Below are 24,715 nucleotides of genomic sequence, written 5' to 3'. Positions count from 1 at the left end.
AATTATTAAACATTTGACAACCATAAGCATATATGTGATTCCTTGAAAATAGAATTTTCATAAATCACATCTATATTTCCAAAATGGCACTTCTGTTTTTGGACCTTTTCTTTTTGGAAATGCCTTACTTGGATATTGTTGAACGAAACCCCATCAGCAAAATGAAATGGGAAATAAAAAAGGGAAATATTAGCAAAGAGAGACTACGTTACATTGTGGTAAAAAAAAAAAACAACCCCCAAATTGCAGTGGCTTAGCAGAGCAGAGGTTTATTTCTCAGTCATGCAAAGCCTGCTGGGACCCTTGGGAGCCACCCTCCTCTGTGTGGTCATTGAGCAATGAAAAATGCTTCCACCAGGTGGATCCCCAGTCTCAGCGGGTAATCTCCACGGTCACTGTGGCGGAGGAAGAGGGAGCTGGAGGGTCCAGCACTGGTTGTCGAATGCTTCAGCACAGAAGCGATCCACACCACTTCCTCCACTCCCATCAGCAGTCTGACCTCCTCATATTGTCCCCTCTCTGCAGGGAGCCTGGGGAGGGTGGGAGACCACAGCGCTATTTGGTGAGTAGTAACTGTCTTCCATGGTGGTTAATTTTACAATTCCTTAATGTATAGTGTTGGTTTGTTTGTTTTTACCTTACTATATAATTCCTGTTGGAAGTACGTATCAAGCTAAAAGATTTTAAACTCTAGTTTGTAAATATGCCACGCTTGAAATACTCATTAACGTAGTACCACCATATGCGGTTGCTAAAAATAAGTCTTCCATGAAAATATAAAATCATGATTTGGTCATTATTTTTTTGCCAGCTATTCCTGGCTTTCTAATACTACACCTGTATCAATATTTGATTTTCCCAAAACATAAGTAATTTGGTCAACATCTTTTGCTTTCTCGAACTTTTATTAAGGCAACGATCTCATTTCCAGACAGTGGATCAGAGTCATGCTCATGTTCATCTTCTGTTCCTGGGCTCTGGCCCCTCCTCCATCTTGTCCCTCTCTTTGCTGTTTTCTTGCTTTCTTCTTCATGTGAGCTTCATTCTCTCAGCTGCAGATATGCTTCTCTTTATGAAGGACAAGATGAAGGCCAAGAACCCCACATGACGTCCTCGTTTAGCAACTCCTGCAGGAGGAGAAATTCTTTCTCTGACAATAATATACCAGTTCCTGGGAGTCACCCTGTTTGGTCCTGCTTGAGTCTCACTCCCTAACTTTTAACCAGTCCCACCTGCTAGAAGAATGCAGTCCCAATGAAGGATTTGGGACCCCTGGTTATCCATGTGCTTGGATGGCCAAGCACATGCTTGATGTGCTACTGGAACCACCTGGAATGTGGATCAGGGAACTGTTCCCAGAGGAACAGATAGGACTCCTCAGTCTGTATCTCCTGCATCATGTTCAAGAATTACATCTACTCTTCTAACTCTGCATTTATATTAGACACTCCAAACTACCTGTTATAAAGTATACATTCAATCAATAGCATTTTTATGTCTTTAATTTTAAAAATATATTAAATAAGCATTGAATTTGAGGTAAGAGCATTCTCAAACTATTTACCAAGAGTAACTCATAAGGAATAAGAATATGAAGTTCTAATTTTGACTATTACATACATGTATATGTATTATAATGATACTTAATATATGTCATATATATATATATACATATATAATAATTTTAGAATACTAAGAATCTGCAAAGGGTTTTACTAAAATGGTCTCAGTACATGAACCAATGTTTTCTTTTTCTGTCAACATTTTACCAAACTTCCTTTTTTAAAATCAAGGACAAATATTCATTTTTTTTTCCTTTAAAATTAGGGTTTTCTGGTGTAGGCTATAGTAGTTTTGTGTATTAGAATAGAGAATATCTGCAATGGGTTCTATCTCTGACACTCTAAGTGGATAATTTTGGAAACTTCTTTCTCCCCTCTCCTATAGAAAGGCTTCTCAGCTACATTTGCTGTGATTGCATAGCCCTTGCATACCTGACAAACAGGCTTCCATACTATGTCGTTACTTAGCTTGTCACCATAGAGGGAGACGGTGCCTTCACCCCTTAGCTCTTTCCCTTTTTCTCCCTTGCCCCACTGATTGCCAAATTATAAATCTGGTTTTTTTTTTCCCTCTTTCATTCTTGGAATGAACATTCCCAGCCCCAAATATTTAAAGACAAGATCACTTACTCTTATAATGCCAGGTTCTTTGCCATTCAGAACAAAGAGTTTATAACTCATCCCAACAGGTGGTATGGTAACTATTCAATCCAGCCTTGCTACAGGACTTTCTCTAAAAAGTAAATTGGTTCTAGTCATCAAATCCTGAAAACACTTTAGGAGCCTCTCTTATCTTCGATAAATTGATCACTCCTGTCACAGGCACCGTGCCACTGCACCCGGGTCCTCTTGGCTGATCCAAGTCCAGACTGCCGACAGTTATTGCCCAGACCGATGCTCAGCCCTTCCTGGACTGTAGTGGTGTTGCACGCTCCCTTCTTCACTAATTGTCACACTCTGATACCCACTCCCAGCCTGCCTTACCTGCTTTCTCGCTGGGTATTTGGATCTCCTGATGAGTTTACCAGGTCTCTAGAACCTTTCCAACCTGTCTAATCTGGTCCGGAGTCATGAAGACCCCATAATGACAAATGCTTGCTTTTTAATTTAATCTGCCTTTTGCTTACTGTTTTCTAACAAATAGTATCTCTGCCTCTGCTGCTGACCTATCAGCCTTCCTTCTCCCTTTTTCTTGCTTTTCCTGTTTGTTTGTTTGTTTGTTTGTTTTTTCCATTGACTGTCACAGCTGTAATCATTTGGGTAGTCTGATATGTGATGAATACTTTCATTTCCCTTAAAAACCATTTCTTTGTCTGAAAATTCTATGGCTCTGGAAGTTTGATTTCTGGATAGCCAACTTTTCAGTGCACCTCCATATAATGACACCATGCTCCCTCGACTGTTCTGAGTTTTAAAACATCATTTTCCAGCTCTGTCCTCATTTTTTTAAAAATCTGTAAAATGGAAATACTAAGCATTTACTTTCCTAACTATCCTGCAGTTAAAATAAATTATTCATGGAGAACTTTTGGAAATCCTTTCATAAAGGATGTGATGTGAGTACAAACTCTTACCATTATTCAAAGTAGTATATTATTACCAGTTGGATGTAAACAGAATAGAAAGCATCCAGAAAGGAATTATAAGAATAAAGTACAGTACTAAAAATGATTTATTTTTTAAAGGTTAGAAAAATTAAATATGGTTTGATAAACAAAAACTAAGGAGGCATAACAGATGACAAATAACTTAATGGTCTACAAAATAAGCAAACATTCACACAATGGTACCTTGATATAATGCAATTAAATTAAGTCTAATCCCCTTTGGGTTGATATAGTACCTCATAATTTATATTATAATGCATTAAAAGCTATATAAGGAAGACCTTCTGAGATGAATAGCAAAAGCTGAACTTCTGGTACATAACAATTGCTAATGCTTGTTCTCACTTATTACTATGTGCCAAACTCTGTTCTGAGTATTTTTCATGTATTAATGTACTGCTTCCTCACAAAGTAGTTCCATTCCCCTAGGAAGTAGTTACCATTACACCATTTTATACTGAAGAATCTGAGTGTACCCAGTCCAGGGTCACACAATGTTAGGTGGCAACGAATGGAGTCAAACCCACGTTGTCTGTCTCCAGGATCCACGCTTTGAATCATCCAGCCATACTGCCTCTGTATTAACACAAAACATCACACTTTAAAGGTTCTTCTCCAGCCTCGATGAATATTCCTTCTCTGTGACTTTTGCTGGTTCTTCTCTCTTTTCCTTAGTCTTAAATTGTAGTAGTTTCCTACTTTTCTAACTCATGATCTTTCCTTGGGTGAACTCCTTTATCCTCCTTCCTGATGCTGTTTCCTAAACATATTATTTTGATCTCTGGCCTTCCCTCTAAGCACCAGAACTGCATGTCCAGTTGTCACTGAACATATCAACTCATGTGTTTAGAAGGTATTTCAGGGAGAACAAATCAAAAATAGAAATCATTGCTTTCCTTCAATTTCTAATCTCTGCTAATGGTCCACTCCCTGACCCCAGGGATACTTAACTCCTCTGTTTCCTTCATTCCCTGCATTGATTCTATCACCAAAATCTCTGAGTTCCAAAATTCTCCAGAAACCTCTTAAATCTGGCCTTATTTCTTCATTGTTGTTACTCCCAGTAAGTTCAAGGCTTATCTCTCAGCTAAGCTAACAAAAATCTATCAATCTCCTAACCATTAAGTCCCTTTGCCCCCTAAAGTCTGCATCCAGTCTGCATCCAGTATTACTTTCCTAAAAATAAAACAAGAGAGGGGAAAAAAAAGAAGGCCTTCTGGATTAAAAATTTTCGTGGATTTCCTGAGTTCCAAACCTCCTAGTGCTCTCTCTCTTCTAAGCCCACATTTCTCCTGATGCACTACCATTCTAAATTTTGTATTGCTCCTGAACATGCTTTTTCTAAAAGACACATTCCCTATTCTTCTTGCCTGGAAAGCACCGAACTTACGGCCCCATAACATCCTTCTTTCTTTCCTTCTTCTTATCCCTGTCAAACTTAATCTGTACCAGTCTTTAGGTGAATATATTTGCCACTTGACTGAAACTATACTCAGGTACAAAGACCATGTTGGATTCATCTGGATAACCTTAATATTTAACCAGTTGCTTGGCACAAAGGAGATGTTTTAAAAGTTTTTTCTGAGTAAAAGAATGGATGATATTTCATGATTTCCCTTGATAACACAACTTGATGTACCTAAACTCTATGGCCATGAGATATCAACAAAGTTATTTAACTTATAGTGGGGAGGGAAGAGCAGTCATATCAGTTATAATTTTTTTTATTATTTATTTGAGAGAGAGAGAGAACAAGAGAGCACGAGTAGTGGGGAGGAGGAGAGGGAGAAGCAGACAGCCTGCTGAGCAGGAAGCCTGACATGGGGCTTGATCCCAGGACCCAGAGATCATGACCTGAGCCAAAGGCAGATGCTTAAACAACTGAGCCACCCAGGGGCCCCATCAGTTATGATTTTTATTTAAAATGATTAAACTACTAGCCTTGTATTAATACCACTAAATGCTCTATCCTGGGCCTTAACATGAGAGTGTTCTCCTTTGCTCTCTCCCTATAAAGAATGATCTGCTATTGAGAGTTCTTATGAAATTGAAGGCTCTGGTGCTAGAAATGAGCTACATCTGGATCTGGGTCTATATATCGATATATATAAATATATAGATATATCTCTATATAAATATATATAGATATATATATATATCTGGGCTTATATATATAAAATTAATCCAGCTATAAATCTAAGATTAATGCTTTCTATGCTTGTTTCATATATATCTGTCTTATGTATCAATAAAAAAAGTAATAAAAATAAAGAAAGTTCAAGATCCAAATGAGTTCCCAGATGTAAACAAGCCAATTATTAAAGATGGCTTCCCTAGTTCTGTGCTCTGTTCCATTTAAACTAACAATAAAAGCAACAACAACAAAGCTGTTAAATATTAGATCAAAGTTGTTAATTTTGGGCATTATTTAATTATGTTAGAGGGAGCTTTTTGATATATGCATACTATGCTCAGTCTGGGTCCACAGAAAGAAAACAGAAACAACTTTAGGTATTACAGCAGAGAAAAACTTCAAAAAGGGAGTCGGTTAGGGGCACCTGGGTGGCTCAGTCAGTTAGCAGCTGAATCTTGATTTTGGCTCAGGTCATGATCTCAGGGTTGTGAGATGGAGACCCAGGTGGGGTTCGGCGCTCATTGTGGAGTCTGCTTAAGTTTCTTTCTCCCTCTACTCACCCCCCCACACCCACTCACGTGCTCTTTCTCTCTCTCTCTCATAAATAAATAAAATAAATCTTTAAAAAAAGAGAGAAAGAGTTGGTTACAAAGGTTTGGGGCAATAAAAAGTGAAAGGGAACGCTAAAGTAATACAGTAGTACATTCAAGAAGCAGCTACCACTCCCTAGGCCTGGAGAAATAAAGGCGAAAAAATAGAGTTATCAGAACCTAGAAGCTGGGGGAGGGGCCCTGTGGATTTATGATGCATGCTTCCGGTGTGGGGGTGCAGGAAGGGTTTGCTGTGTGGTGGAACTGGCATCTCAGGACTCACAGGAGTTTGGTCCTTCAGAGTTGGAACTCAGACCTCTGAGAAGGGAGCCCTGTCCTGCGGCTGCTGGTACCTCAGGAGCTTGGAGAAGAGTGTCGTGGACCTAGAACTCATTCCTTTGAGGAAGATGCTGCCCAGCTGGCTAATTCTTATCAAAAGTACATGAGGCTATTCTAGAAGTAAAGATAAGAAATGGAGACCAAGCCAAATATTGTTGGTAAAGATCATTGTTGGGCACTCTAAGGAAAGAGGAAATACCTCTTTTTTCACCTTGTCCTCCAGGCTCCCTCCTGCTCTTGGCACAACAAATCAGAAATCCAGCTAACAAGAAGAAATGTAGTTTGCAAAGATGCCCCAGCATCACAGACCATTAGAGTATATAGAAGAGTGGGTTTGTAGCTGGGAGGCAACCTAACTTCATAACCTGAAAAGATAATAAATCTGAATTATAAATAAATCTCTCATAAATTCTCCCAAAGAGCAGTGGTCTACATTTATTTTCCCAGAAACTTTTAAAAAAGAAGATATATGTCTAGTAATAAAATAAATATGCATCTGTATTCATGTCATGATATCCTATTTTATGCCAACAGTAAATGTAGAAGAGATTCACTATAGGTCAATAACTTTGATTTCTTCTAATTAGCGAGTTACTTTCATCACTTAATGCAAGATAAATACATAATTTATGACCCATAATCAAATTTCATGTAATAAAAGGCCTAATGTGACACCATAGCTACATTATGTCCATTAGAGCTCATCTTTTATAGGTATTGCTAAAGTGAAGTGTGTATGTATTAGTATAAAACAGGGCAGAAGGTGGAAAAAAATGAAGAAGTAAATTATGCTGTAAATTATTTAATATTAATTGCCAACTCATTAGTCAGATAAAAACAATAGATCCAGCCAGCAGTGCCATCCACCCCAACCCCCCGCCCCCCGCCTTTTCTGGAGACACTGTGTCTCCTCTGTGGATGAGTGTTTTCTGAAGAACAGTTTTGTTGTGCCAGAAAGGGGCTTCTCAAGATGAGGTCTAATCCAGGGGGGCCCTGGAAACCAGGCACTCCTACTGGAAGCTGATCTCCTGAGGCCCCCACAAATGCTCAGGGGTCAAGATGCTAATGACTCTGCTTTGTGGTCTTAACCCCGAGATTAGGCTTCTCTTTGGCCCAGGATTCCATCTTCCTTTTACTTCATCCAACACAGTTCAGCATGCATGCACAGTCAAGGCTTTGTTTTGTTTTGTTTTTGTTTTTTTATAAGAGAAAATATCCCAGGCAAGAATATAGCATTAGAAAAAATTGAGTTTCTTAAAGTAGCTTTTAGTATGCAGAGCTGTCCCTCCCTATACTCAGCTCTCTCCTGTCCTGCAGTAAAGCCTGCGAATGTTCTTGGCCTCAGGGCCCACCTCTCATTATGGAATCCTCTAACGGGGGGGGGGGGGGGGGGGGGGGGGGGGGGGGGGGGGATGTCTGTTCCTAACTTCTTTAAATTTCCAGAATCTGTCTCTTGTCTTCTCTAGGACACATTTCAAGTTCAAGGGACTTTTTTGTCTTAGCCTTGATTTCCTGGTCCTCAACTAGATATCTATTGCTTTGCACTCTGATCATTCCCTTGAACTGTGTGTTCCACTCAATAGCATGAGGTCCCACCTAAACTCCACTGGCAAATGGCTCCTTGCTGCTTCTACCTCATGGCTAATCTGACTGCAGGTCCACCCTCCCTTTTTGATAGGTACTCACTCTCAACATCAAAGGTTACAGTGGCCTATCATTTATGACTCTTATTTCTACTTCAGTACATATAGCTTTAACCCCATATTCTGGTAGAAACTCTCAAGTTTCACATATACCAATTAGAGAAGTATTGTGATTTCTTCAGAAGGGTTAGAAAATACTCCACACAGAAGGATTTTAAGATGTTAAATCAGTTTCTGAGTTGTTACAATGATTGAAGTGGGGCAAGGACATCAAAGCCAAGGGGACTGTCCAGATAAGGCAATTCCAACTGGGTCTGTCTGATGAGAACAGCCACTTAATCTCTATTTATAAATGAGTAAATTCAGTCTGATGTAGCTTGAAAATGCCAAGTTAGGTGGCAATGTGCTAATGAAAAGGACCTGGATTTGTGGTGCCTGGGTGGCACAGTCAATTAAGCATCTGACTCTTGGTTTCAGCTCAGGCTGTGATCTCAGGGTCCTTTGATCAAGCCCTGCATCAGCCTGCACGCTCAGTGGGGAGTCTGCGAGAGTCTCTCCCTCTCCCTCTGCTCCTCCACCCCCCATGCTCCCTCTTTCTCTCTCTCAAATAAATAAATCAATCTTAAAAAAAGGGGGGGGGACCTGGATTTGGGAGACGGACATATCCAGGTTTGAAGGATGGTCCCTCCACCCACTGTTTTAACTTAAGAAGCTCATTTATACTTGCTGCACGCAAGTTTCCTTATCTTTAAAGAGTTTTATAAGATTCTTATGAAAATGAATGAGATAGCAAATGTGAAATGCAAAGCACTGATAGCCGAGTATACAGTTATATAATTAGGAACATTTCCCACCTGTGCTTCCATCTTCTTTCCACATGCTGCTATTTTTTTTTTTTTTTTAATTTGGGGGAAATATTGACACCATGCTGCTCTTCATTCCTTCCTTATGCTGAAATGGCCATAATCACTATTCCCATTACTTATTAAATTCCTTCTATGTACCTGGTATTTAATATTATCCTATTTCATGCATTCCCAATGGAGCAGAAAGATATAAGTGCATTTGCTAATATTCATTAACAGGATACTTGTCAATAATCATCAGATGAGCAGGCTGGACTAATCTTCACACATTAGTTCTCAGTATCATGATTTAGCTGATGGTTGCTCTCTTTGCTAACACAACTTTTGATATTTTAAGAACCCCTAATCACAAAGACTGAATGATAAAATAATTTAAAACTCTTATTACTCAGCAAGCCCTGTCTATTCATACCTTCCCTTCTTCAACTTGGGGATCCCAGTTATTATTCTACGTTTAAGTTCCTTGGGTAGTTGGTTTCTAACTCCCAAATACAGCCAATTATCAAACTTAGAATGAAAAATTATCAAGACCTGTGTTCCTTTTCAATGTGTCAAATCTATTTTGATTGCTGTACTATCATCACTGCATTTTTAATAGCATCTCCTGATTAACAGATTTTAATCTACCTACTTCACTTAGTTCTAAAACATTTGGATCTTCTTCATTCCTACTTACGTTTCTGCTCTCTGATTTTGCCATTTAGTTATGAGCAGACTTTGGCTTGCTGAGCTGGCTCTCACCCAGCTTTCTCTTCTAAAGCCCTCCACTGACTGACCCCTGCTTTGGAGGCTGCATGTTTTCAGTTGGCTCTGTGAGTCCTGCTGTGGGACTGTCATATTCTCACTTCTTTCCTGACCTTTTGGCAAGAGCCACAGTCTCTGCCCCAGTACTGTAGCACAATTTGCAAATGTTTTTATTATTAATGGGCCATATCCCCTTGAAAGAATAAACAGTTATATATAAAGGTTGCGTTTTTCTGTTTGTTTAATTGATTTCTAACTTAGTGTTTTTGTTATTCTAAAAGGTCCATTGTAAATGCTCATTGGAAATTACTTATGCTGTGAACTCAATTGAGCACCTGTGGACTTAATTCAGCAGCCATCCATTTTAACCAAGTATATAGTATTTTCCAGTGTTCCATTTGCTTTAAGGGAACTGGATTTTGCACATTCTTAAACATTTCACTTTGTGATTTTAGTAACCTAGGCCAGCAGAGTAGCAACATGTTTTCAAGAGAAGGGCAATTTGAAATTCTATACTTTCAATCAGTGGCAATGGCATTCAAATGTATAACAATTCTATTCTTGAAGATTTCAGTTCTTTCTTTTTTATTTTCTTTCTATTTTTTTTTAAAAATGGGTGATGCATTAAGAAATGTACTAAGGGCTCTTTGGAAATAAAGGAAAACAAAGTATAGTATGTATTACCTGTCTTCCCCAAGCATTTTCTAAAGGAGGTCTTATCTACATGCTTGCAAAAAATTACAGTGCTACTGTGCTATTGGTTTATATTTTGCTGATTTTGTTTTTTTAAAGAGATAAAAGTATAAATTATGAACACAGAGACTGGAGTATTTATGAATTAGTAGATGGATGGGGCTGTTAAAGGTACCCTAAAAATCATTAGAATCAATCAAGAATCACATTGACAAGCCACATGTGATTAGTTAGCAGACATTCTCGGAGAGCGTTTGAAATGATATTTATATTACATAATACTACGTATTAAGTACTGTGCCTATCTATGAGTTATTGGTTAGATTGCTTCTTTAAAAAATGATGACAACTTATAATACTTTATATCAAAAGCTTTGTTATTATATGAGAATCACAGATAGGCTCTCCTCTCCCTATAGATACTAAACCAATTGCAAGATTAATACAGACTTATAAATAAATAAGAAAGTGATCATCTTCATTATAGTATATATGGGTTATAGAATATGGCTTGGATCTGAGAGCTGAATGCTGGCTTCCTAACACTCTTCCCTTCCCCAGTGCCCAAGTCTGGTTCTTGAGACTCATTATAAGAGAGTGAGCAGGTCTGCAGAGCTGAGATTTCCCCTCAGCCAGTCATGCTGTGGGAAGTAATTCCTTATGGCAGCAGTCACAGAGAGAAGAATGTGCCTCCTACAGCCAACCGATTCCCAAAAAGAGAGCCTGGAAGTAGCTGAGTTGTGCATTCTTAGTGCCTTTGCCTAATCTCATTGATCAGATAAATCACGCCATCTTCTAAGGGGAAACATAGGGGAGATGTCTCGATTAGAGATAGGTTAGGGAGATCTCCATGTAAAGTTGGGAGCTAAAAACTCTAAGACGTCCTCTATTAGTCTAACTTAGAAAATGTAGAAGCAGCCTGATAGAGATTGGTGATGAGGTCAAAGTCACAGATGGAGCAAAGCTTTAGATGGTCCACTCAGCAAAGCTGCTTTATTCAGAAGCAGCACAGCAACATCACTCATCATCAGGGAAATGCAAATCAAAACCACAATGAGATATCCTCTTCTACCTGTCAGAATGGCTCGTATCAAAAAGACAAGAAATCACAAGTGGTGGCAAGGATGTGGAGAAAAAGGAACCCTCATGCACCATTGGTGGGAATGCAAACTGATACAGTCACTGCAGAAAACAGTATGGAGGCTCCTCAAAAAATTAAGAATAGACTTACCATATGACCCAGTAATTGCACTACTAAGTATTTATTTAAAGAGAATAAAAACACTAATTTGAAAAGATATATGCACCCTTATGTTTATTGCAACATTATTTACGATAGCCAAGATATGGAAGCAACCCATGTGCCCATTGATAGACGAAGGGATAAAGATGTGGTGTGGATGTGGTGTGTACACCACACACACACACACACACACACACACACACACACACACACATCCACACCACATCTTTATCCCTTGGTCTATCAGTGGGCACATAGAATATTACTCAGCCATAAAAAAGAATGAACTCTTACCATTTGCCCCTACATGAATGGACCTAGAGGGTATAATGCTAAGTGAAATAAGTCAGACAAAGTCAGACAAATAAATCAAAGACAAATACCATATGATTGCACTTATATGTGGAATTTAAGAAACAAAACAAAGAAAAAAGAGACAAAAAAACCCGTCACTTAAATACAGAGAACAAACTGGGGGTTGCCAGAGGGGAGATGTGGGGGGGAGGAAGGTGAAACAGATACGGGGGATTAAGAATACACTTATGTTGATAAGCACTGAGTATAGAATTGTGAAATCATATTGTATACTGAAACTAATATAACACTGTATGTTAATTATACTTTAATTACAAAAGAAAACTAATAAAAAACAAAACAAATTAAAATTTAAATAGCAGCACAGCTATAAACCTGTGCTAATGCACACATCTGTTCATTTTCTTTTCACACGGAGGCTGCCGTAGGAGTTTTTTCGACAGCTCAGCCCCACCTTCTGCTAAAATCTGTTCTTCAGGGAAAGATGATCATTACTCTCTTAGCACATCCCTGTTAATCTTGTTGGTACATGCTCCTCTTTTCCTTGTCTGGGGGAAACTTCACTCAATGTCTCTGACCCAGTATTTCCTTAATCTTGTGGTCCTTGTGCTTTGCTCTGACCCTCCCCTCCAGCTCTGTCCTCTCCCACCATGTGGCAGACGTTCTGTGTTCTGTACCTGGAACTTGGCCCCCTGTCTCTTCCGCTGTTAGTCCTACCATTACATTTTGTAACAGAGCCCCTGGTTTCTTAAAGTCAGATGCTTTTTGACCCCCTTTTTCTTGGGGAGGAGAGGGGATTTCATCATAAAACAATTTTATTAGATGAAAATATTTTATCCACTTTCTAGTAAAAACAACACAAACAAACAAAAAGCCCTCAACAACTTTCTCCAGCAAAATCAATAAATGAACAGAACTTCCCAATGCTTCCTTCTTGTACAGACCGGTGCCTTTTCAGACACACTTTACATTTATCCTAGCAAAAGGATCTTTATGGACTTTTAGAAGCATTTCAGGCAGTATTCAAATGGGTTTATCATTAAAATCAATCATCTGTGATTTCTGATTGTCACTATTTTGACTAACAGACATTCAGAATTCTAGTTTGTATGTCAGCTTTGTCAAGGAAAAGAGGTCCACCTGACAGAATTACTCAATTTTGAGATTTATGTATAAGGAATACCTAGCTATAAGTCTGTCTACATCTTAATCTATAAAATCAATGATTGCCCTATAATAAAACTACCTAAGTTCAATATTAGTTAAATCTAATTTTTATGAAAATGATTTTATTTGGTTAAATATTGCCATGTAGTTGCTAAGACTCAACTATATTAATAAAGAACTGGCATGAGATGAAGTAGCAAAAGCAAAGCTTCAGGAGACAGGAAACCTAGGATGGAGGCTGGCTGTAAGATTCAATGTGTGACACTTGCTTTGTGTGTCAGTTATCCCCTTTATAGCTCAAATTTCATCATGTATAAAATGTGAATAAGACCTGACACGTTGGTTGTGTTAGGATTAAACTAAAAGAAAACCATGAATATAAAGTTCTTAGCACAGTTCCTGACACATAAAAAGTGCTTTATAAATGCTAATTTGCAAAAATTGTATTTTTTTAAAGATTTACTTATGGGGGGGTAGGGAGGGGCAGAGGGAGAGGGAGTGAGAATCCCAAGCAGACTCCACGCTGAGTGTGGAGCCTGATGCAGGGCTCGATTTCATGACCCTGAGGTCAAGACCTGAGCCCAAACCAAGAGTTGGTCACTTAACGGACTGCGCCACCCAGGCATCCCACAATGATTGTATTTTTAAGGCTTGTGAAGATCTGGCATAATTAATACTATACAATGAAAGAAAGGATAGTTTGTTTTGTTATTCCTCTCTGAAGTCAGCCTCCCTATTTAGACATCAATTCAAAAAGACAAACAAACAAGGAAGTGGGCCTTGTGGAAACGTATATAATCTATACCCATGATTAAAATATTCTGAAACTTATTGACGGCTAGACTGGAAACAGAATCTTTTCACATTCACTGTTTATTATCTTCTTCTATTTCTGAAGTTATTTCCAACCATTATTTTATTTTTTCAATGGTCCTTCTGATTATTAACCTCATTTTACAAATAAGACATTTGTGGCTAAGAATAAATAAAATAAATTGACCAAATGTTCATGGACTCTGTAGGGAAGGGATAATAAGAAGAATTCACATGCTCTTCATTTCCAGTTGATTGTTGTTTGTATAATGCCCCATTACTTCCAACAGTATAAAACTTTGTAAAAGTTGTTAAGTTCTGTACATTTACATTTACATACTTACAAAATGCAAGCTCTCTAAGTTTATGAATAATCCCTCTCCTAAACTGAAGCGTCTTGAAAAAAGCACATGAAGTATTTATGAAAATTTAAATGACAAACAACAATATTCATTCCTTTGTACTTGCCTGTAAAATGAAGATAATAGAAACACACATGTTAAGAGTTGTTTCTTTTGTAACACTTATAATAGTGCTGAATTAAGTTTCGGTAAAATAAAACAAGAAGATGGGCTACATTTAGAAAATTGTCTAGGCTCTATGGAAAGAGAAATTATGTTTCTGTGAAATAGTATATAGTTTTATGAAGCCCATAAAATGGTACCAATACTTACAATATGAATTATGCTTACTTATGAATTCTCAAGATAAACTAATCTGGTTAGAAACTTCCAATCTCAGACTTTATAGTGGATAGGGTAAACATAGATTTAACAAACATAGATTAAACAAACTTTCCTAATCACTTGAACTGTTCTTCCCAAGGGTACTGGATTTGAATGGTCCAAAGATACTCACATCCTAGTTCTGTTATACATTAGCTATGTGACTCTGAGCATATTAATCTTTCTAAATCACCATTTCCTTATCTTTAAAATGGGGACTCTACCAGCATTATTCTGGGGTTAGATGTCATCTGTGTGAAGATCCTGGAATGTAGTGCATGTTTCATAGAAGATGGTGATTATCTGAGTGTGGGTTTCCCTGAAAGCAGAAGTAGAGACAAAGACTTGAGTATAGGCACTTTATTTGAGAAGAAATACCAGGGAGTGTAGGGTTGAGGGAACATGGTGACTGAGGCAAGGAAGCAGAGGTAAGAGGCTATGTGTAGGGTCCATGAGGACCCATTCCCACAAAGACCCCTAAAAATGTGAACCACCTCCCCTACTTATCCATTTGCAAAAAGGAAGCCCAGAGCATTTGTCCACTGTCCTAGTTCATATTCTGTAAGGATCTTTTTTTGCCATCTTAATTTTAAGAAATGTCACAATCTTATGCTTTGTTTGGTCCAGATGTGTGGTTATGACTGCCAAAACTCTCTAAGTTTAGTCTCCAGGATTTTATGTATAAGGTGGAAGACTTTATTCAACAGACTACTGCTATCATCATCAAGAGAACAGCAGTCAGAATGGGGGAAAGAGCTTTTAGAGGGGGCCTGGCTGAAGTGAGAACTTGAGTTCGAGAGGAATTTAATAGGACATCGCATGCTTTTAGAGAGAGGCGAGGGTTGCAGAGGATGGGGGTAAAACTTTAAAGGAGAAAAGAGAAGCCTAATGGTTTTTATGAAATCTTTCTGTTTGGCGCTCTGTATCTGTATCACCTGTTCAGAGCCTTGTCTTTCCTGAAGGCTTTCAGAGTTAGGCTGCTAACCCAGGACCATGAAGGCTTTCTGCCTTACACAGGTTACCTGTTACCTGTGAGATGTGTACACATGTAGTTCTTAACCAGTATTCAAGTCCTCCTCTAAATGGAGTATTGTGTATCTCAGCTATTTTTGGATTGTATTTTGGTATGTATTTTTTGGCTGTGTAACAGAATGCTCAAAGATATCTCATTGACCTGTCCAGTCCCCCTAATGGTCATGCTGTGCATCTAGTCATCTTATACCTGATGCTAATTTGCAATCACTGTGCAAGTCTCAGGGTAACAGTTAACATCAAAAGATTACATTTGAATATTACTTTGCTTATAAGAAAAATTCTCATAAAATTTCTCATTTACATATCATGGTAGAGGGGAGCATTTTGCTGTTAAAGGCCCTGGGACCCAAGTTTTGTGGCTGCTCTAAGTCCATATGGTTTTCTAGGTCTATTCTGTGTGGACACTTAAATGTAGATTTTCTATCTCCCAGTCCAGTTTCCTTTCCACTATACATAGCTACATTATCATCATATTTGTATCTCATAAGCTTAAAAAAGATATTTTAAAAATAATTTATATTAAAATATTTTTATATAATGATGTTTACATACATAGATGCATATGCATATCTGTGAATGACTCTGAAAATATTGACTTATAAAATTCAAAATATTTTTAATATCATTATTTATTATATGTTCAACTCTGGGCCGAGTACTAAACATAGTAAAGTAGGAGGAACTATAAGACAGTCCTCATCTCTGGAGATTTTACAATCTAGTTTAGGAGATAATTCTAATTCCCAAAGAAAAATCACAAATGGCATGTGTATTAGTCAGGATTATCCAGAGAAACAGAACCAATAAGATATCTAGATCTAGATCTAGACATATAGTTATATGAAGGGATTTATTATAGGAATTGGCTAACCCAATTATGGAGGCCAAGAAATCCTGTGACCTGCCATCTACAAGCTGGAGAACCAGGAAGGTTTGTGGTGTAATTCAGTTCTGGTCCAAAGCAACAGGGGGGTCGGGGGGGGTGGGGCGGGGACAGTGGTATAAGCCTGAGTACAGTGGAACCAGATTATATTTGGATGTCAGGCATAGGAATGTATACTTGAGGATTTGGCATGGAATTTTTTCCAAGTGTGGCCTGAGGACATCTGGGGGTCCCCCAAAATATTTTAGGTATCTGTGAAGTAAAAACTATTTTCATAATAATACTAAAATGTCATTTGTCTTTTTCACTGGGTTGACATTTGCGTTATTGATGCAAGAGTACTTGCAGGTAAGTGCTGGTGCCTTAACATGAATCAAGACACTGACACCAAAACTGTGCTATTAGTCATCATATTCTTCACCACCATGCACTTATATTTAGGGGGGAAAAAAAGCAATTTCAGTTGAGTGCTACTGATGAAACAGTCAGAATTACTAATTTCATTAAATCTCAACTTACTGGGTTTCTACATGACAAAAAAAGAAGCCCTTCTAAACTTACAAAGTAGGATCGTTGTCTCAAGGAAAGACTCATATGAGACGGAGTTGCAAGCTGAACTAGATGCTTTTTTCATGGAATGCCATTTTTGCTTGAGCAAATGACTGACAGATAAATTATGGTTATTCAAACTTGAGTATATGGCAGATATTTCCTTGAAAATGAATGGAGTAAAGCTTGTCACTTAAAGGAAAACAACTGATAGAATTTGTTGCCAATGATAAAATTTGAGCTTTCAAGTAAAGAGTAGAATTTTGGAAAACATGGACTATCACCATGAGCTTGGAAACTTTTCAATTCTTAAAGAATTTTCTGATGGGATCAATGGTGATATTAACAAATGCAATTTTTTGATAATGTATAAGGAAATGTGTCATTAAGAAAGACTAGTATAGTTTGGTGAGCAAATATTACCCAGTAATAGGCACATGATGTTACAAAATCATGCAGGGATGAAAGATCCATTCAAAGTCTGAAATAGACCAATCGAATTTAATGTAATGGTATATGGAAAGTTTATTGACATTGTTTTGGATTCCACATTACAACTAACCTTTAAGAAACTACTATAGTTGAGTAATAGGGTAATATCAAAGAAGAATATAATTATCTGTAAAGGTTATTAAAATACTCCTCCATTTTCCAGCTACATTATCTGTGTGAGACTGAGTTTTCTTTATATAGTTTAACCGAAACAACATATAACCACAGAAGGCATATAGAAGAAAGTAGAGTCCAGTTGTCTTCTATTGAGCCAGGAATTAAAGCTATTTGCAAAAATGTAAAACAAAACAAAAAGCCACAAGTATACTTGTTTGTGTATTATTTATTATATTTTGAATAAATACTTTTCAAAAAATGTGTTTACTTGTTAAACATATAGTGGGCTAACCATTATTATTTTTTGAAAACTTCACAGATATTTTTAAATTTGTTTTAATTTCAAATACTATAAATATTGACAAATATAGCGCACATAAACAAAAGCACTTAGGCATCCTCAATAATTTGTAAGATTTTGAAGTCTTGAGACCAAAAAGGTTGAGAATTGCTACTTTGGCAGAAAGGTAACCACAAAAGATTTGTGAGTCTTCTGTTTTGTCTCGCTTACATCCGGCCTTTATATATGACAGTAGCTGTGGTTTTAATTCCTTTTTAAATCTCCTTAAAAACAAAGCTCTTTAACAGTCAGCGTTTCATATAAAAGCCTCTAGGAAAATCCCTGAGCTTCCTTCCCCAGACACCCCTAACCATTTCGGGGTTTACAATTACTTATGGAGACCAAGGGCAAACCGTCCTGTGCTTATTTCACGCCCTCATGCTTTTGCTCCTGCTCTTCCTCTTACCTGGAAAACTCTTCATTTTTCCCCTTCCCTATATTTAACGTGTCTGTCAAGATCTATTTTGGGCACATCTCCTCCAGGAAACCGTAACGGAACTCCTAGTCATGGTTATATACTACTTGTTTGTGCCTCTATCTCTCAGTGTCAGTATTTAGCATATTATTGTGACATTTTTGCTTCTGTATCTGTTTTCTCTCATGATTAATAAACCTCTTGAGGATGTAGACCTTGTGACTAATACATAGTTGTTACTTACAAATGCTTGATTTAAATTTGCTTGTTTAATAATGCTTAATAAATGATAAATTCTTGCTTTAAAATGATATAATAAAATATTAATTAGGAGAGTTAACCTGGTGACAGACTTCAAAATGATTTCAAGTCAAGATCAACAATATGACTTAAGAACAATTCTGATAAATGCACAAACAAATACATACATCAAACTTGCTTTTTCTCCTTGTTGACATGCAGATCAAGCAACAGTAGGTTTTGTAAAAAAAAAAAAAAAAAAAAACCTTCAACAATGGATTCATGCAAACACAACTTGACTCAGCTTTCCAAAAAGGGAGGCAATTATTTAATAGTTTTTTTTAAGATTTTATTTATTTGAGAGAATGAGAGAGAGAGAGAGCACAGCAGAGGGGGTAGGGGCAGAGGGAGAAAGCAGACTCCCTGCTGAGCAGGGAGCCCAATGCAGGACTCATCCTGGCATTCCAGGATCATCACCTGAGCCGAAGCCGGTCGCTTAACCAACTGAGCCACCCAGGTGCCCTTTAATAGTTTTAATAGGACATTTATTTTACAAAGGCCAACTCTGACATTTTAAGGTCATTGTTGCAAATTTGATTTCATGAAAATCTGTGCAAGAGTTTTTAAGGAAATAACAATCATACTGATTTGTTGGAGGGACCATGATTTTTTTTTTTAAATCACTGTGCTAATATTAAATGAATGAATAAGCTAAACTTAAACTCTTCTTTGAATTAAATACGGCCTTTAAACAGTAGTTACATTTTTAAATGAGCACTTGCTAAGAAATGTGTTCACTTACCTACAACGACCAACTTTAAATTTTTCCGGACACAGAAAAGGCATTTGACTACAGGATTGATAGATCAGTGCTTATCATTAATTTCTACACATTCATGCCGTTGAAATGCATGCTAGGAGCTACAGGGACTTGTTTGATCGCTTTTCCAGGTGTCTTCCTGTCTCAGCTCTTACTGTCATCATCCTGTAGGTCTATTAGCATACTGCATGGGCTGCGTTTGCACCCCTTTCTTGCCAAGAGGTGCCCTGCTGTTGCTCCATCACTGGGGTAACCAGCTGTTACTTATTTAAAGCCTCCATCATTTTGTATGACAGACTAACTTAATTATACCCTGCTTTGGAGATGTTAAATGAAATTATCTTCAAAACAAGTGCACTCCATTTAATATTTTTCTCCATCAAGTACTTGAACTGTGACATTTACGTCATAAGCACTAAGTAAGCAAACACTTTATAAATTGAGGCCTTCAGATAGGGTAATTATCGTGGAGGCAGAGCACTACTCTAAAGTACCTGAGATAAAAATTGTGGTGCTGATGCTCAGGTCTGAATAAAAAGGTTTTGGAAAAATGAAAATTTGATAAACAGATAATAAGTTGTGGTCATCTACACTGTCGACCAAATTTTGTTTTTCAGATTTTGGATAGGGTCACATTCGAGCTGGTTGCAATCCTTGCAGTGGATCATAAAATCTGTTGAGGATGAAGATGGATGGTCAGCTGAGGATTAAAAATATATGCAATTTGGGGGGCACCTGGGTGGCTCAGTCAGTTAGGCATCTGACTCTTGGTTTCAGCTAAGGTCATGATCTTGGGGTCATGGGATGAGCCCTGTGTAGGGCTCCACTCTCAGGGCAGAGTCCACTTGTCCCTCTCCCTTTGCTCCTCCACCTCCCCCATAAATAAATAATATATTTTAAAAAACATATACAATTTCTGACTGCCTCTTTTAAAAATCCTCTTTAGTTGAAGGACTACATTTCACTTTGGAATGTGGAAAATAGAATATTCCAAATTGTTTTAGGACAGCAGCTGAAACTGATTGGCTGGTTAAATGTGTCCTGTGTTGCTAAGAGAGAGAGAAGGACTGAGAAATGGCCATTTGGATTGGCAACCTGGAAGAAGGCAAAGAGCAGTTTTCATAGAGCCTGATTGGAGTGGGTTCAACAGAGACTGGGAGAAAGGCAATTGGATTTGGCAAACAGAGATAACAATTTCACCGAATTTTACTGTAAAATGGTTAAAATGAGTATTTTTAATGGTTGAGAATTAAAGAGGGGAAATCATCAGATGTGCTGTCCTTTAACAGGTCAAAGAGATGGAATCTTGTACACAAATGGTGACTTGACCTTAGATCGTAACAAGAGAAAAGACAGAAATAATGATTACAGAAGCCAGTAGGTTACTGATGTGGTTTAGAAGTATGTGAAAGTGGATGGAACTAGAGGGTATTATGCTAAGGAAACAAGTCAATCAGAGAAAGACAATTATCATATGATCTCACTGATATGAGAAATTTGAGAAACAAGACAGAGGATCATAGGGGAAGGGAGGGAAAAATGAAACAAGATGAAACCAGAGAGGGAGACAAACCATAAGAGACTCTTATCTCAGGAAACAAACTGAGGGTTGCTGGAGTGGAGGGGGTGGGAGGGATGGGGTGGCTGGTGATGGACACTGGGGAGGGTATGTGCTATGGTGAGCACTGTGAATTGTGTAAGACTGATGAATCACAGACCTGTACCTCTGAAACAAATAATACATTATATGTTAATAAAAAATAAAAAATAAATTGACATGGAAATTAAAAAAAAGAAGTGAAAGTTCTGTCTTTTTTGTTTCCTCAGTGAAATAAGAACTAGTTACCAGATAAACGTGAGAAGAAGAGTAGGTATTGCAGTTTTGAGAAGGGCATGTAAATTAGTTAGGTTCTTGAAGAGGGGGACAGTGAAATGAGGACAGTCCAATAGAACTGAAGGGGGCCCAGTTGAAGCTTATCATCAAAAATTTAAAATGAGGCTAATTTACAACAAGCTCACTTTTGGCTTTCCAATGGGTGCAGGCATGAAAACAGCAGTGAGTTAAATTTAAACAGGCTTGGAATTCAGTTTTCTGGAACAAGAGAGGAATAAGGGAGTGGAGGGTATTCGCAAAGCGATTTTTTTAATGGCAGACAATGAAATCTAAGACATAAGGAAGGAATAGAGGAACACAAGGGGGCTTAAATATTGGTGTATTGGTGGAAAGTGTCGGGTTGAAGAGTTATTGGCATTGGTACAGAAGGAAGAGGCTTGAAAGAGTAGGAGAGCAGTCAGAGCTTAGGATGCTTAAAGGTGAGACTTTGGCAGATGTGCAGTTGTTATTAAGACAAATGGGATGAAGCACACGATTATTGCAAGTAAGGAATGCAAGAAACTGAGAGGCCGAGAAATTGGATCAATGTAGATTTAGATACTGATATCCACAATATTGGGAGAGAGAGAAATAATTAGTCTGATGAACCTTTAATATTACAAAATGATATTTTGTCCTTTTTCTTGTTATTTGGCCTTTCATTCTATTTGCAACAGTTGTTTCTCTCTGATTTTAGGCATGTGACATGGGCAGATATTGAAATTTAATGGTCAATACCACAGATCCACCATGTCCTACAGCACTTTCTGGTCTTTATGGTTTATGAGACAATTTCACATGCATTATCTCATTTTATTTTCATAGTTATCTAGTGAGACAATTAGAGATGGCATTGTTATAACCATTTTATAGATGAGGAAATTGAAGTTTGATGATATTAAATCATTTGCCAAACTTGGTATGGCTAGGAAATGACGGATTTTCCATGGGAACATATTCCACATGGGTATGTTTTGTGCATGTTAAATGGAAGAAATTTATTAAGTCTCAAACCCAAATATATTTATCTCATCCTTTGTTGTTTTTAGAAAAACCTTGCCTTTGCACGAACATTTTTATGCAATGGGAATTTATGATAAGATGTATTATTTTTAAATTCTAAAACACATTTTAGTTTGGTGATAAAATACTTTCATATTTTTTTTCTGTCTTGTCCTTAAACACTGTTTTTATTTTTTAAGAAATTAGAGTATTCTTATGATGCCTTAGTTATTGTAAGGCAATATGTTATTAAGAATACACATGTCGGGGCGCCTGGGTGGTACAGTTGGTTAAGCATCGGACTCTTAATTTGGGCTCAGGTCATGATCTCAGGCTCTTGAGATGGAGCCCTGCATCAGGCTCAGCACAGAATCCGCTTCAGATTCTCTCCCTCTCCCTCTGCCCTTCCCACTTGTGCTCTCTCTCTCTGAAATAAATGAATCATTAAAAAAAAAAAAAGAATGCACATGATACTTAAAATGTGCTAGACTAACTGTTCTTATGACTATAGATATAAAAGTAAGTAAAATACTGGGAGCAACTATTCAGCAGGACAGTAAAACACTTCCAAAATGAGAAAATAATAAATATACCAGGGTATCTAATTAACTGGTCAAATCATAAAAGCCTTAAGATCCTATCAGTGAATTATGAAAAAAACCATGAAATTTTCAATATCTGTTCTTATTTAAAAGAAAAAAAATCTGTGACAAAAATAATAGAGATGCTCCCATTTTATAATGAAGTGTATGTATCTTAAAGAATTAGCATTATTCATAATGATGAGATTCTAGAGAGATTCTTTATAAAATCAGCAACAAAATAAAGATGTTTATTTGTATTTTTTATTTGGAATTTGTCCATCCAGAAATTTAGGCCAGTGCAATTAGACATTAAACAGAATTAAGAATTCTACTTCTTTTTTTTTTTAAAGATTTTATTTATTTATTTATTTGAGAGGGAGAGAATGAGAGACAGAGAGCACGAGAGGGAAGAGGGTCAGAGGGAGAAGCAAACTCCCTGCTGAGCAGGGAGCCCGATGCGGGACTCGATCCCTGGACTCCAGGATCATGACCTGAGCTGAAGGCAGTCGCTTAACCAACTGAGCCACCCAGGAGCCCAAGAATTCTTCTTCTTGACAAGGAAGAGGGAAACATATCTTTTTTCCCCCAGCTATCATATCCCTCAACTATCAAAAGATATCAAATAAATGCTTCTTACATTAATAAGAAATTTTAGGTCACAATACAATGACTGGACACATTGTACATAGCAAAAAAAAAATCAACATCTTTTTTATATCCTACGAGTAACCAGTTAGAAAATGTAATGGATAAAAAAAATACCCTATTTATAATGGAATCATTAAATTCCAAGAATAATTCTAACAAGAAAATGTAGTACCTGCATAAGAAAATTGCAGGATTCCATTGAAAGATTGAAAACAAGATTTGAATAAAGTATGCAACATTACCAGAAAGACAAATAAAGGCATAAAGTTTAAAAAGGAAAAAACTCTCATTGTTTACAGATAACATGAATTGTGAATATAGATAATTCAAAAGAACCTACAGCTAAGCTGTTAGAACTAATAAGTAAATTTAACAAAATCACAGAATATAAGTATATATGTAATTAATTGTATTTCCATGTAGAAATAATACATAAAAAATGAAATTTTTTAAAAAATCACTTAGAATAACATAAGTATCAAATACCTAGAAATAAATCTGACAAAATAAGCACATGATCTCTGTACTAAAACTACTAAATAATATGAAAATATATTAATAAGTGTACCTAGGGGTGCCTGGGTGGCTCAGTCAGTTAAGCGCCTGCCTTCAGCTCAGGTCATGATCCCAGGATCCTGGGATTGAGCCCCGCGTCAGGCTCCCTGCTCAGCGGGAAGCCTGCTTCTCCCTCTCCCTCTGCTGTTCCCCCTGCTTGTGTGCTCGCTCTCTCTCTCTGTCATATAAATAAATAAAATCTTAAAAAAAAAATAAGAGTACCTAATGATTAGAAGTATATAAAACACTCCTGGATGGGAAGACTCCATTTTGCAAAGATATCAATACCGCAAATTGATCTATATATTAATGCAATCCCAATCAAAATTCTAGTAGTTGTGAGGGTGCCTGGATGGCTCAGCTGGGTAGGCCTTCGACTCTTTGAGTTCAGCTCAGGTCATGATCTCAGTTGTGAGATTGAGTTCCACATAGGTTTCCACACTCCATGTGGAGTCTGCTTGGGATTCTGTCTCTCCCTCTGCCTCTGTCCCTCTCCCTGCTCATGCTCTCTCTCTCTCTCAAAATAAATAAATAAAATCTTTAAAAAAGAAATTCACTCGATGTGTGTGTGTATGAAAATTGATATGGAATTGTAAAGGACAAAGGATATTCAAGGCTATTTATCATCTGTGTTTCTGCTTATCTATCATCATGTATCCATCCTTTTACCTATGTATCCATCATCTATCCATCTATCCATCTATCCATCATCTATCCATCA

The 24,715-nt window shown here is 37.4% G+C and overlaps 1 protein-coding gene and 1 long non-coding RNA gene across 8 annotated transcripts in view; one reads left to right on the top strand and one right to left on the bottom strand.

Annotated features, from left to right (window-relative positions):
• GRM8 (glutamate metabotropic receptor 8) overlaps window positions 1-24,715 on the top strand; it is a 752,293-nt gene that overhangs the window by 702,052 nt on the left and 25,526 nt on the right. The gene's annotated exons all lie outside the window — the stretch shown is intronic.
• On the bottom strand, window positions 921-3,739 carry LOC112818509 (uncharacterized). The gene is made up of 3 exons (XR_003206601.2): window positions 3,610-3,739; window positions 2,193-2,295; window positions 921-1,127 (listed from the first exon to the last, which is right to left on the bottom strand). It is a non-coding gene; the product is annotated as an uncharacterized lncRNA (long non-coding RNA).

Source organism: Callorhinus ursinus, unplaced genomic scaffold, assembly GCF_003265705.2.
Source record: "Callorhinus ursinus isolate GAN/ISIS: 27379988/994484 unplaced genomic scaffold, GSC_fseal_2.0 scaffold12, whole genome shotgun sequence".
Taxonomy (NCBI): Eukaryota; Metazoa; Chordata; class Mammalia; order Carnivora; family Otariidae; genus Callorhinus; species Callorhinus ursinus.
Note: the sequence above shows the minus strand (reverse complement) of the source record. Positions and strands in the feature narration are given on the sequence as shown.